The sequence below is a fragment of the Pogona vitticeps genome, chromosome ZW-PAR, assembly GCF_051106095.1.
Source record: "Pogona vitticeps strain Pit_001003342236 chromosome ZW-PAR, PviZW2.1, whole genome shotgun sequence".
Classification (NCBI taxonomy): Eukaryota; Metazoa; Chordata; class Lepidosauria; order Squamata; family Agamidae; genus Pogona; species Pogona vitticeps.
Genome location: NC_135800.1, coordinates 7191618 through 7204400, shown reverse-complemented (window position 1 = coordinate 7204400; position 12783 = coordinate 7191618). Strand labels below are relative to the sequence as shown.

Genomic DNA, 12783 nt, shown 5'->3' with positions numbered 1-12783 from the left:
AGAGGGAGGGAGAGCCTCTTCGCCCCACAGGCCACCCCCAAGATCGAAGAAGGGTCTATTGATCCCCAGGAGCCGGCGGCGCTGCGCAAAGCCCTTCGCGCTTCGGGGAGATCCTCAGCCTGGAGAGCAGGGAAGGCGAGAGGCACCCTGGCCGCCTCCTAGACTCTCGACGGATCCCGGGGAGGGGGGATCTGGATCTCAGGAACCCCGCCCTGGAGATCTTCCCGCTGGGTCTCGATCCCTTGCCCGCCCGCCCCCAAACTAGTCTCTTTGGAGAGGCGTGGGGCGAAAAAGCGCAAGACGCGCTCCGCCTGGATTCCCTCCCGTCGCTTCTCCGACTCACCTGTCCAGGGAAGAGGCAGGAGGACCGGGAGGCGGTGGCGGCGGAGCGGCCGGGCTCATGGCCCGAGGGGCTCCAGGCGGTCCTGGAAGGGAGCAAGGAGGAAGAGGCGGAGAGGGCGCGCCTGGGATGCCCAGCGCTCCGTCGGGGGCGCGCCGGCGAGGGTCCGGAGATGGTTTGCGCTCCGCCTCCGCTGCCACCAGGTTGCCCAGAGAGAGAGAGAGAGAGGCTGGTAACCACGGCATCCGAAGCCTGGCTGTCTCTCTCTGGGCAAGGACCCAAGGGGTGGGAGGGAAAGGGGAATTTTGGGGGGTGAGTGGGGGGGACGAGGACGTCGCAGCGAGACAGGGTGATTCACGGCCAAAGACGGTTCTCAGGCCTCTTCCTGGCACCGCTTTGAGCACCCCGACGCCCTCCAAAGTCGAGAGAAAGTCATCTGTGGTTTTCTTAAGACAGAGAAACTTGGAAGGGGCTTGTCGGGTAGGTGGGTGGGTGGAATTGATCTCTCAGGAAGTGGCCACCCACTTCTTTTTGTCTTGCTCCATAAGGTCAAGCAGGTTTTCTTTCCTGGCCGGGAAAACCTTTTAAACCCGTGTGGCAAAATGTTAAGTGTGTATTTCACCAAGCGGGGAGAGCCGGCCCTTTTTTGTTTGTTTCTGGGGTGGATTTAACTCTCTTGAGGAGCTGTGTAGGAGGGTACCGATGGGGAAAGTTGCTTTTTGGGATTACAGCTCTAGGAAACACCCTCCCCCATCAACCAGGATGGCTGTTAAATGGGGACTGGAGGAGGAAGTTATTAAAAGGTCAGGATCAGCCCTGCAAGGTCCGTCAGAGGGTATGATAAGTTAAAATCCCAATTATTCTCTACTCTGCAAATGAGTGGTGCTAAAACTTTTTTTTTAATTACTGAGATCAACAGAGAACAGTTTGATCTAAAAAAAAAAAACAAGTTCTAGCACCACTTATTTCCAGAGGAGATCGTTATTGGGATTTTTAACAAGCCTCCCCATTTAAAAGAAGAAAAAAAGGAGGGGAAAAGTGCAAAAAACAGGTTTTCCTTGAGAATTTCTGATGCAAAGGAGGAGATCTGCTGTCAATTCTTTGGCTCTAACAAGGACTGTGAACATGGGAAGAAAAGGTAGTCTTGTGTGTTGTTGTTTAGTCGTTTAGTCGTGTCCGACTCTTCGTGACCCCATGGACCAGAGCACGCCAGACCCTCCCTCCCTTCCACTGCCTCCCAGAGTTGGGTCAAATTCATGTTGGTCCCTTCGGTGACCCTGTCCAACCATCTCGTCCTCCATCATCCCCTTCTCCTCTTGCCCTCACACTTTCCCAACATGAGGGTCTTTTCCAGGAAGTCTTCTCTTCTCATCAGATGGCCCAAGTATTGGAGCCTCCGCTTCAGGATCTGTCCTTCCAGTGAGCACTCAGGGTTGATTTCCTTTAGAATGGATAGGTTTGTTCTCCTTGCAGTCCAGGGGACACTCAAGAGCCTCCTCCAGCACCACAATTCAAAAGCATCACTTCTTTGGCGGCCGGCCTTCTTTATGGTCCATACATGGCAGTTCCTCCCAATTCTGTAATTTCCCGTAACCGGTGCTCGTAGCGCATTCAGCAGCAGCTCAAAAGGCAGGCAGAGAATTCAGACAGAGTCGCCCTGTGTCTTTCCTGCCTCCACAACACATTATTCTTCTCTCAAAAGGAGATGAGATGCTCCTTTTTTTTCTTTCCTGTTTCCACAGCAAACTTCGCCCCCCCCGCCCTCCTCCCGGCCATCAGCTAGCCTCCTTCTCAAGGGACAGATTCTTCTACTGTGTCACACATTCATGGGCAACTGCCTTTTGTGCCTCTGGGCTTCAGTTCTGGAGCCGAGGCAATTAGCAGAACCCACAGCCACCTCCGCGAGCTGTGATAAATCTCCAGAATTTAAAAAACAAAACAAAATAGAGGGTTGTTTTTTTTTGTTTTGTTTTTTTGCTGTTGACATTGGGCTTCTTAGTCATCATGGTAGCTGGCTGGAGAATGGTCTCATGAGTCCGGCCAAATGGCATCGTGCAAGGTGGCCACTTCCTTGAAATCTACAACTGACAGCAGATGGTGCAGAAGCGGGGTCAGGAACCTTGGGCCCTCGGGATGAATCTGGCCTGCCTGGGGGCCAAACGCAGGCCAGCATAACCACTGCCCCTTTCCAGGGGCGTTTGCTGGTTTCTCTGCTTCTGTTTAAGATTTCTTTCTGCAAGTTAAAATGTTTTCCCTAAGATCTAGAGACAGGACTGCTAGGAAAAACTGAAGGCAGCAGGAAAAGAGGAAGACTAAGATGGATTGACTTGATAAAGGAAGCCATATGTTCAGTTTGGAAGAGCTGAGCAGAACGGTTAGGGACAGGACATTTTGGAGACAGTTTGCGCATGGCTCAGGGGCAACTTAATGGCACATTAAACTAATAAGGCACGGTCACGAAGAGCTAAAATATGGTTCAATTTTTTGACAATAACCGGAAGCCTGCTCTGTAAGGACCCTTCCTTTGAACTCAAGCAAACTTGGACAGAAAAGAGCAGAAGAGCTTACCTTTTTAAAACTTATTGTCTGATGTAAATATGTGAGAGGCATCTTTTGAAACTTTGCAGGTTGTGAAGGCCCTCAAGTATATATACTGTATATAAAAAATACTAAATAGCAAGTTTTGAACTTGAAAAGTTAGTTTTCACAAGTAATTCATTCCTGTGACTTGCCAATAGTATTTGAAAAGGAACCTGTTGCCATTACTTCTTGCAGTTATTGAAGTTGGATGGTTAGTTACTTTTCCTTTCCTTTTTTTTAAAGAAAAACCTCAGGAGTGTTACAAAAACAGCATTAAACCCAGGAAAAAGTCATCACAGTTGCTTTAAAATGCCCTTTAATAGAAACCTTGTACAGCACTGAGAAAACATTAGTTGTTATAACAGTTAAAGCCATTTTGTTGTGTTTCATTATACAGTATTACTTTGGAAATATAACTGTTATACCCTGGTACCCTAATAGTGTAAGTCCATGCAGGTAACTATGTTATTTCTAACTCGTTTTTTTTTAAACATCTAGTTTTATATAAAATGCACACTTTTTTTGATGCTGTTGCAATTCATCACCCAGGACAAGGTGCATGAAGGTGTGGTCTCCTCTAAATGCAGAAGAGGAGGGCCAGGGTGTTGAAGAAAGAAGCCAGGATGGGGAAACAAAACTCCAAAGGTCTGGATTTTCTTGAGATGCAAGAGCTAATTTCAACCAGCGAAGGTAAGTTTTGAAAAGAGGTGGATTCAGAAACAGGGAGCATCTTCGTAAGGATCTTCAGCAGGAGAGTTTGGTTCTGGCACAAGAGGAATGGAAAGGGGTGATAAAAATGAGCTTGGGTTCTAACAGTGAACCACATAGCTTTCATTTATTCAGTTATAAAGTTTCTCAGAAACTTGTCTCCATCAGCTTCAACCTTTCCTGGGCATAGGTCGACTGGCACGGCAGAGGGATAGGAAAGAAATTGGAACAGTAATGGCAAAAGGAATAAATAGACGGCTCTTTTTTTCTGCCATTCTCTCTCTCCTCCTATGCAGCTGGGGAAGGAGTTTAGTTCATGCTTTTTAAAGGCTACCTTGGGCCCGGCTACTTATGTGTTGTCCATCACGCTGGCTGCAAATGTGAGGTTGCATCTATGGCCCAGAAATCCAGTGAGCAAACAGACACCTTGGCTGGCTCTAACGGTGGTTGCCAGGGGGGCCAGGAGCCGGCCCTTCTGTTCTAAGAAGCAGAGGCAGCTTGGATCTAATGGCAGTTCCAGGCATTGGGCTAGCTTTGGCGGCTCGGTCTCCAGATGCCGGGAGGTGACTCTTCCTCAAAAACCGCCACCGCCGGGAATATTAATTAAGGAAAAGCAGTGGAATAAAGAACTCTTTCAGAGCAGGGGCAAAAAGTCACAATTTTGAACATCAGCAAAGCCCAGGAGATTAAATTTAAGTCTTGCTGGACATAAAGAAAGAAATATTTGAAGCCACATGTATTTCTTAAGGGTTGGAAGGACGTGGGCCTCCTAACTGGCCATCCCAGCTGGGGGATCCTGGGAATTGTAGTCACTTGACTGCTAAAATCCCATAGCCCAAACGTGGTTCCCATCTTTAGGAGTCATCCTTCATAGCATGGGGGGGCACACCCACACACGTACACCCCCCTGGTACACTCACTTTTTCCATCCTAGCCATGAGAAGCAATGCTGAGAGTCCCCCCCCCCCATCCTGAAGAAAGAAAGCTTGCTAGAGGCCGTTTAACCATCTCCCATGGATGCGCTGGGTTTAATCTTTCGCTTCCAGACCCTTTCCATTGTCCAGGCTGAAAAGCCCAGCTCCGAAGCCCTGCCATTAATTGCCAGTTTTATGTTTTCTCATGACAGGTATATTGTCTGTCAGAAAGGGCCGCCATTGTGTCTTCCCACAGCGGGATAGCAGCTGTTGATACAGCCCGGAGTCTCTCATGAGCACAGGGGAAACTGGGGGGCCGGTGGGGGGGGCAGGCAGACAAGCAAGGTCCGAATCTGTGCCAGCTTCCCAGGCCTTTGGAAAGTTGCTTTTTTGGGGGGGGGGACTACAGATCCCTAGAGCTAGTGGGGCAGGGGGGGTGTTCGGAGACCTGCAGCCCCACAAAAAAGCTGCTCTAAACTGCCCATGTTTCCTAACAAACTTGAGATCTAAATGTTTTTTAACAACAACAACAGAAAGTGGTAAGCCACCTTAGATCCTTTTCAAGGAGAAAATATTTAAGTTTTATTTTGAATAAATAAATAAGTTTATATCTTTGTGGGCTCCAATCCTCTGCATTGTACTTTTAGCAAAGCGGTGGATTCCAGGTGCAAGAGAAATCGGCCGTGCTGACAAGGGAAATCTGGATGTGGTACTCCAAGAAAAGTAACTTCTCTGGTTTCCGTCATATACGCAGCACCCACAACAGATTCTGAACTGAGCAAAAAAGAATGTTCCAGTCACAAAACAGGGCGCATTCCTGATCTTTCTCTCATTGATGCGTTGTGTTCTTTGGCAGACTCCAAACTCGGCGCTTGCCCTTTTCCCCTGGCACAAGCTCGCTCTCTTGCTGGAACGACCTTTTTGGTCATCAGCCCAGAGCCAGCGAACTTGGAGGCGCTGATTAAAAAAGCTACATCAAACTGCAGAGCGTCTCAGCTCTGTTCTGGTGAGGTCAAAGGGGACTCGATGTTCTTCTCCCCACCGGTTTTATTTTTCCAAAATGTGGCCTTCGAAAAAACCATGCCCTATGAATTTGTTTCGCCAGGGTGGATATTTACAGAGCCAGGGGGAGGAATGACACCCCTAACCATCCCCATTTCATTGATTTGTTGGCTTATTCCCAACCCTGAAAACAGCAGCCAGGGGAGGAAGAAAGAAAGGAACAACGTTTCTACCCACTGGTTCTTCGCTGAAAGGGCCTTCCAGTCCTTGAAAAAAAGAAAACACCTGAGTTGATCCACAGGGACCAGGAAAAATCCAAAATCTGACAATTCAGTGAGCAATACAAATCGGAAACAAGCAGCTCGTAGGGTTATGGGCAATTGATGATCCACAATAAATTCACAAAACGTGACAGCTTCCCAGTTCTCCAGAAACAGCTGATCAGGGCACGGAAGCCGATTACAGATTCTTTAATTTATGAAGCATCTCCTGTGTAGTTTGGGATGATGTTTAACTGCAAATATCTATGACTTAAATAATGTGATCAATTTTCTATGCTTTCCCTCCTCCCCATTTTTTTTGTTTTGTTTTTGTTTTACTGTTTAGCCCGGTGAAAAGTTTTGGGCAACTCAAAAGCTTGTATGTTTTGTGAGTACTGTACATAATTTATCCTAGTAAGAGCACTGCCCATCTGTAGGAAAAATGGAATTGTATTTATTTCTCCTGTGTCTTGTCTTCTTTGCACGTTTTTTGCAACAACGCCACCTCCTGGACCGTAGTGGTTTTGTCTGGCGCCAGATCTTGGGTGAGTCTACAGAACTTCGGCTCTGCGTTTTGATCCTGCAGAAATAGAAAGACACACATTACTCTTCTTCCCGTTATGTCTGTCAGTAAAAGTGTTCTGTGGGATTCTGCGGACTAAACATTTATTATAGCACAGAGTTGCGGACTGTTCCCCAGCTAATGAAGTGAGTAGTGGTTCACAAAGGTTTGTGTGATAATAAATTAGTTTGTCTTTTAAGAGCCACCAAAATCTTGTATAAGATGCTGATTAGATGCCAAATCCATACTGAATTCTTCCTGGTTTATATACTTGCTGAAACAGACTTAACACACCTACCTTTGGTTAAAAAACTTATTTCTGCTGGAACCTACTTGAGATAATAAGGCTTACCACAAGATGGCGCCACTCACCTCCAATTCAGTCTCACAGGGTAGGTTCAGAAAAACCCATAACAAATACAGTAAATGGCAGGACTATGTACTGTACAGTACTTAAGTCCAGTTTCAGTTCTGGGGAGTATAACACACACAAAAATCATCCCACGGTTCTGCAAGTTTAAAGGAGAAAAGAAGTATCACAACAGGCTCACCACAATTACCCTTTTTGCAGGTTTTGGACAGGCTGATCTCACATTGAACTGTCACATGAATTAGCTCTGTTGGGAGACCCCAGACCAGTGGCACCTTCTAGGGTCCCCCCATCAGCAGAAGACGCAGAAGGGCTACCGAAAAAAAATGCAGCCGGGGTGACCATATTTTAAAATAAGTGGAACAATACCTGTGGTGGCCGGAGCACCTTTGTTGTTGTTTAGTTGTTTAGTCGTGTCCAGCTGTTCGTGACTCCATGAGAGGACTTTAGCACCGGCCGAAGACATTCTGATGTTTGGTAGAGGCTGGGGTGCCAATTTCATTGGGACAGTGAATCTCCTTTCTGGGTTTTCTTCCGAACTTTACAGGAGATACCTGGAGTGCTGAAACTGTCTGGGTTTGTGACTGTAAGCACCTTGGATAGCTCCTGTAAAATAAAATCCACACTAAACTCTGGAGTGGATTCTGCACCCCTATGGAATCAGAGTCACCCATCTGAGCTGTAGAATATGATGGAGCCTCACCTTTCTGTCTATACACCTTTCTGGCTGGCCTGGCATTTAATTTTTTTTCCAAAAGTGGGACATGCCTCCTTCGCCCTCTTAATGGCAGTAGGTTCCCTAAGCTGCCGGATTCAAGTGTCTGCCCCCAAGGCAATCACCTCATTATGCAGAACAGTAGGGCCCGTCCTGCTTGATGAAGGCATTGCATTGATGATGGATTTTGAAATGATGCTGACTTCCTGTTTCTCTTTTTCAGTTTCAACCATTTTCGGTACCCACTTTGGGAAGTTTTGAAAGAACCGAAATGGACTGTGTGCAAGCATGCACACCCACATGTACACATGCACATGCACACGTGTAAAGGCTGGACAGAATCTCTTTTACGGTATCGAAGACATTCCACACACCAACCCGGTGGAAGGAAAAACGTCTTTGGCATTTCGGGTGCCAAGCTGCACCGAAGAACGGAACGGCAGGTGGTGCTAAAGCAGCACCAAGGGCCACTTTGAAGTCGTGTCAGGCTTACCTGCACATCTGCAAGAGAGAAAGAGAGGGGGGCATGTACCTGGGAGGATAGGAAGAGAAGCCACGCCATTACTAGGAGGTAAAATAATAATTGTAGGACATCTGCTGAGTTGTCAAAGACCAAGAGGGAAATAAAGCTGTTGTCCCTTCCAGCAAAAACCTGCTGTTCCTTTACCTCCCCAGACTCTGAAGCACCAACTGTTCTGCTGTTTGGATGCCAATCCAGTCCTGATGCTTGTAATTTCCCCCTGAGAGTGTAGTTTAACTTCATCAAGTCAGAAGAGGAGATTGGAGGGGCGGGTGGGTGGAAGAAAGGCACAGAACAACAACAACAAATAATAATAATAATAAACTGTGTTTTAAAAAAAGAGCATCTGGCAGCTATTATAGCTTCCTGCACTCGTAGGCTAGCTGGGGAGGTGGGAAATGGGGTGGTCTCTCTCTTTCTCTCTCTATCACACACACACACACGCCTTGGTACAGTTGTTGTTGTTGCCAAAGCAAGCAGGAGGAAATGTACAGAGGCAAACCAAAGACAGGAAAGGTTGGAGAGATGGGATGGGGCCTTGTGGAGGTTGCTCATCCTCACAAAGTTAATGCCACAGCTTAGAAAAGTTCCTCTTTTTTGGGGGGAAGGCCACAACCAGCTGGAAGGGAGCAGATTCTGTCCCTAGTTAGAGGATGCTGGGATTTGTGGTGCAGAAAAGGGGCTTTCTTGGGTTTTGTGTCCCATGCAGCCTGCCACATCATGTGACTGGTCTATAGGCAGAAGACGAGATGCAGTTTTGTATCAATTTAGAGGATTTGATTACCAAGCTGAGTGCTGGTTATTTTAACTGGCAAATGCTCTGCAAGGTATGACGTTACCTGTGAAATACGTGGAAACCAGTTCTGCCTGATTCAATTCAGCGGCTAGGGAAGTCATCATCTGATGGCAGGAGGGCAGGGGAGAAAACCCACGGTGCCTTGCAAAGGGTCAGCACTTTACGGTACCTGGCGCCCAGGTGTTCATGCTCTGTCGGATGTTTTGCCTGGAAACCCTGTAATGAGATTTGCACATCCGCTCTGAGCCTTTGGGCTACACGACTCATTTTGAAGACAGCCTGCTGTTATTTGCCAAAATGCCAGATTTTCAGCGTGAATAGCTGAAAGGCACTTGTTAAAGTCATTATACTCAAGCAGTACGTTGCTACCTGTAATTACTCTCTCTCTCTCTTTCTCAGAGGGTCTGGTTCAGAGGCCATCCCCTTCCACCTTCTCAAGCCACTCCTGCCTTCCCCAAGTGTCTGTGCATTTGTTTCAAGCAAATCCAGAGCAGAGAGCTCACAGATTGCTTGGTGGGAGGTAGTGGATGGTGGGAACTATAGTCCAATCCATCTAGAGAGGGCATGGTTGGGGGATGTTCTTTGTAGACAAAGGGCTGAGACTTTGGGAACTGTTACTTAGCAGTAAGATTTTGAGAAATACTATAAAAGGAAATTAGCGCTTTGGTAAGCTGGCTTGATGTTAGATGCTCTTGACACAAGGAAGACTCTCTCTCTCTCAAAAAATAAACAACAATAATAATGGGGGCATCAGCATGTTGTCAGATCCAGATTCTTACTGATCCTTGCAAGGTTTATGATGCTTATGGATCTGTCCTTTTGGAGATTTTTAACTGATTTTTAATCCTATGAAAAAATAGAGTCTTAGTTCTCCAGTGTAGGACTTTCTGGGTCAAGTTCAATGTTTGAGAAATACATTTTTAAATAAATAAATGAAATGGATGATATGTTCTATGATAGTGAACCACTTTGGGATTAATAATCACAACAAAGGCAGCAAAATATTTTGCTTATAAAGAATTACGTGTACCTATGGATGAAGGGCAGTTTCCAAATATTTTCATTAAAAATATAAGGCTTTGGCCTTGTGTACTTAGCGCAGGGATCAGAATTTCTGACATCTAATTGGCTCTAAAGTGAACATTCCGCCATCATCCATTGGTTGTTTGGGGTGGAATACAAGTGGTAATGGAATTCTGTTGATTGAATTTGATTGGCTGGTGGGTTCAGGCTGAGACTATTTAAGTGAGGTAAGAGGCAGCTTCAGAACCATTTGGAAGCAACTACTCAGAAGAGAAGGAACAGAGAGTGATGGGAGCAGCCAGAGGAAAAAGGCTGAAGGTTTCAGATGTGAGAAGGAGGTTGTAGAAGATTGAAGTACAGAGCCTAAATCACTGAATACAGAGCTGAAATCACTGAATATAGAGCTGAAATCACTAAATACAGAGCTGAAATCACTGAAGAGGGTAGTGGAATGAAGCCTGCCCATGGAGAAAGGGAAGAGGTTCAATCTAGACCTAGTTGCCAGTTATGAAATGGAAGAAAGTGAACTTGAGGTGGACCAAAGAGAAGACTGAAGGAGTACTGTATAAGAAGAGATTAATGGCTTCTTTAAGCATGCAGTAAGCCAGCAAGACAGAAAACTTGGCTGAATTCTCCAAGATAGCCTGTGAGTTGATGGGGCTGATTAGAAAAAAAATCAGCTTCTTAATATAGTTCTTACAAACTACCTGTTCAACCATACCTGCTTGGTAAGGTAAATATGTTAATGCAGTGCATGGCAGTAACTACTAAGTGGCACTAAGTATAAACTTGTACTACTATCTAGATATACTTAAGGCCTAGCAATTGGATCCCATTTTTCCACATCGTTTTTATACCACAATGGGACTCCATTCATTTCTGGTGGCCTATAAAACCTCACATGCTGTGCAAATTTAAAATACAATGTTACAAGATCCAAAGGAAGCACAAAAAAAAGTTAAGCTAGCATGATTACAATTTAGTAAGAACACCTAATTAAAGTGATAGCATAGGTGTTTCAGCCACCAATGTGTAATCAAGTGGAAATGGATTAAATGGCCTGAAAAATCAAAACCTAATTATAAAGTTATACCGGTGCCTTTAGTTTCAAGAAATTGTTGTAAATGCACTGGAGGCTTGGTTGTGTTAATGATCAGGGCTTGACTATTGCCTCAGTATTGTGGAGATATTTAAAAACATCGGCATCATCTCTGATACTTCCAAGGCTGGGACCTCAGTAATTGAACATTTATGTTTGAGCCTGGAAAGTTGCCATTAATCATGGATCTGCTTTGGGTTTTGTCAGGGGTCCGGGTGGGGTGGTGGGGGTGCTGTTCTGGCTGTGACACCTCCAAGGGGGCCTCCCTCTATCTCAAAGAGGAGTGGGATATCAAACCTATTTCTGTGGGGCTGTGCCTGCTGTTTGTGGGTCCTTGGTACCGAATGGGAGCCAGTAGGTCTGGGCGTCTTGGAGAAAGTCTCAACAAGTTTGGGATCTTAACAGGATCCAGTTATACAGGTCTATCTGCCATAGGCAGTTTTGTGCAATTCTTCTGCATATATTATGCTTAACACGGAGTAGGCTAGTGAATTAGGCAAATCTGAAGGAGATTCAAGACCCATGCAAGTATTTACTAGAAAAGCAGCCACATACATAAATATATATATTTAAGCTGTACAAACTTTTCTCAACGCTTCGGCCCCAGCCGGCATCTTTGCAAGCCTGCCATCCCCCTCAGGAGGCAAACACGCCTCTGGCTTTGTAACATGGGTTAATCCTCTCCTTGCTCCCCTGGCTGCCTCTAATAGATTTCTTGGGGAGCCTGCAAATTGTTCCCAACTTTTGCTGCGTACAAGGAGTCAAATCCCTACAGGAGGGGGAGGTCAGTGCCAGGCGAGGCTGAGGTTATTTGTATCCCGCCGGCTAGAGGTCTAATTCACCCAATTAAGAGGCTGGCGCCCAGCTCGCCATGTTCCCGCTCTGGGCCATTTGTTTGTAGACCTTCCTCGGGACAAGACTTCAAGGGCGCGCACGGCTCGGCAACCTAGCCGGGCTCCACATGCAAGATTTATACTCAATTTTCTGCCCGAAGAGGCAACTGTCACTCAACGCCAGATCTTTGGAGATTACGCATAACCTGATGAGATGGAGCAGTCAAGGTTGTTTTGGACAAGTTGGACATCTCACTAAAACACACCTGAGCCGGGCGCTGGGGTTCACTGGGAAAAGTTGGTTCCTACCATCTTGGCTTGCCCGGTGTGGTTTGTTAAAAGCCGCCAGGGCCTTGTGGTGCCAAGATGGGGGTGAAGGTCTTCCGGCTCTTTAGTGCCCCCAAAGCGTCGGCAGGCTCACCTGAAACATTTCAGAGAGCATGGCCAAAAAAATAATCGAGAGTCAGGTATAAATCTCAAACCCCGCTTTATTGTCTCAAGGCCTTGCAGAGCACATTGAAGGGGTCCTTAAATTGCACAAACCCACCCACCCTTTGGCAGGCTGCATGGCAGTGCATGGAAATAAAAGCCTTTTTCAAAAATAAGATGTGTCTTTCCTGTAAGGGGAAGAGGAAAATATTTCAGCCCTTTTGGCTCAACTCTTTCTAAAAGCCTTGGGGGTCACAGAGGCTGAAGGAGGTCATCTAGTCTGACCCTCTTTTTTTGGCAGGGGAGGTCATCTAGTCTGACCCCTATTTTTATTTTTTGGCAGGGTCGCAATGGTCCTGGGGGGGACACGGGCGGGGGGGCAGCAGTTCTGCCGGGTACCTCGCCCCGCTTCCCAAAAAAGGGCCTCTGCCATTTTGGGGTCTGGATACTCGAGGGGATGGTTTGTGCCACCCCCAGACCAAGAAACGCCGTCCTAGAAATCAAGATACATATGTGTCCCCCCACCTCATGCATTTTTATTCACGGAGAAGGAAAGGAAGTGGCCATTTTAATTTTACGACCATATTCTCCTCGTGATTGTGGCGGGAAGGGAGAGCGAAGGCGCCCGTTTC

The 12783-nt window shown here is 46.5% G+C and overlaps 1 long non-coding RNA gene across 1 annotated transcript; it reads right to left on the bottom strand.

The window, feature by feature from the left end:
• Positions 1-2724: 2724 nt before the first annotated feature.
• Positions 2725-12728, bottom strand: LOC110078788 (uncharacterized). Its single transcript, XR_012082192.2, has 4 exons — positions 11989-12728; positions 8811-8983; positions 7106-7342; positions 2725-6384 (listed from the first exon to the last, which is right to left on the bottom strand). It is a non-coding gene; the product is annotated as an uncharacterized LOC110078788 (long non-coding RNA).
• Between the last annotated feature and the right edge of the window lie 55 nt (positions 12729-12783).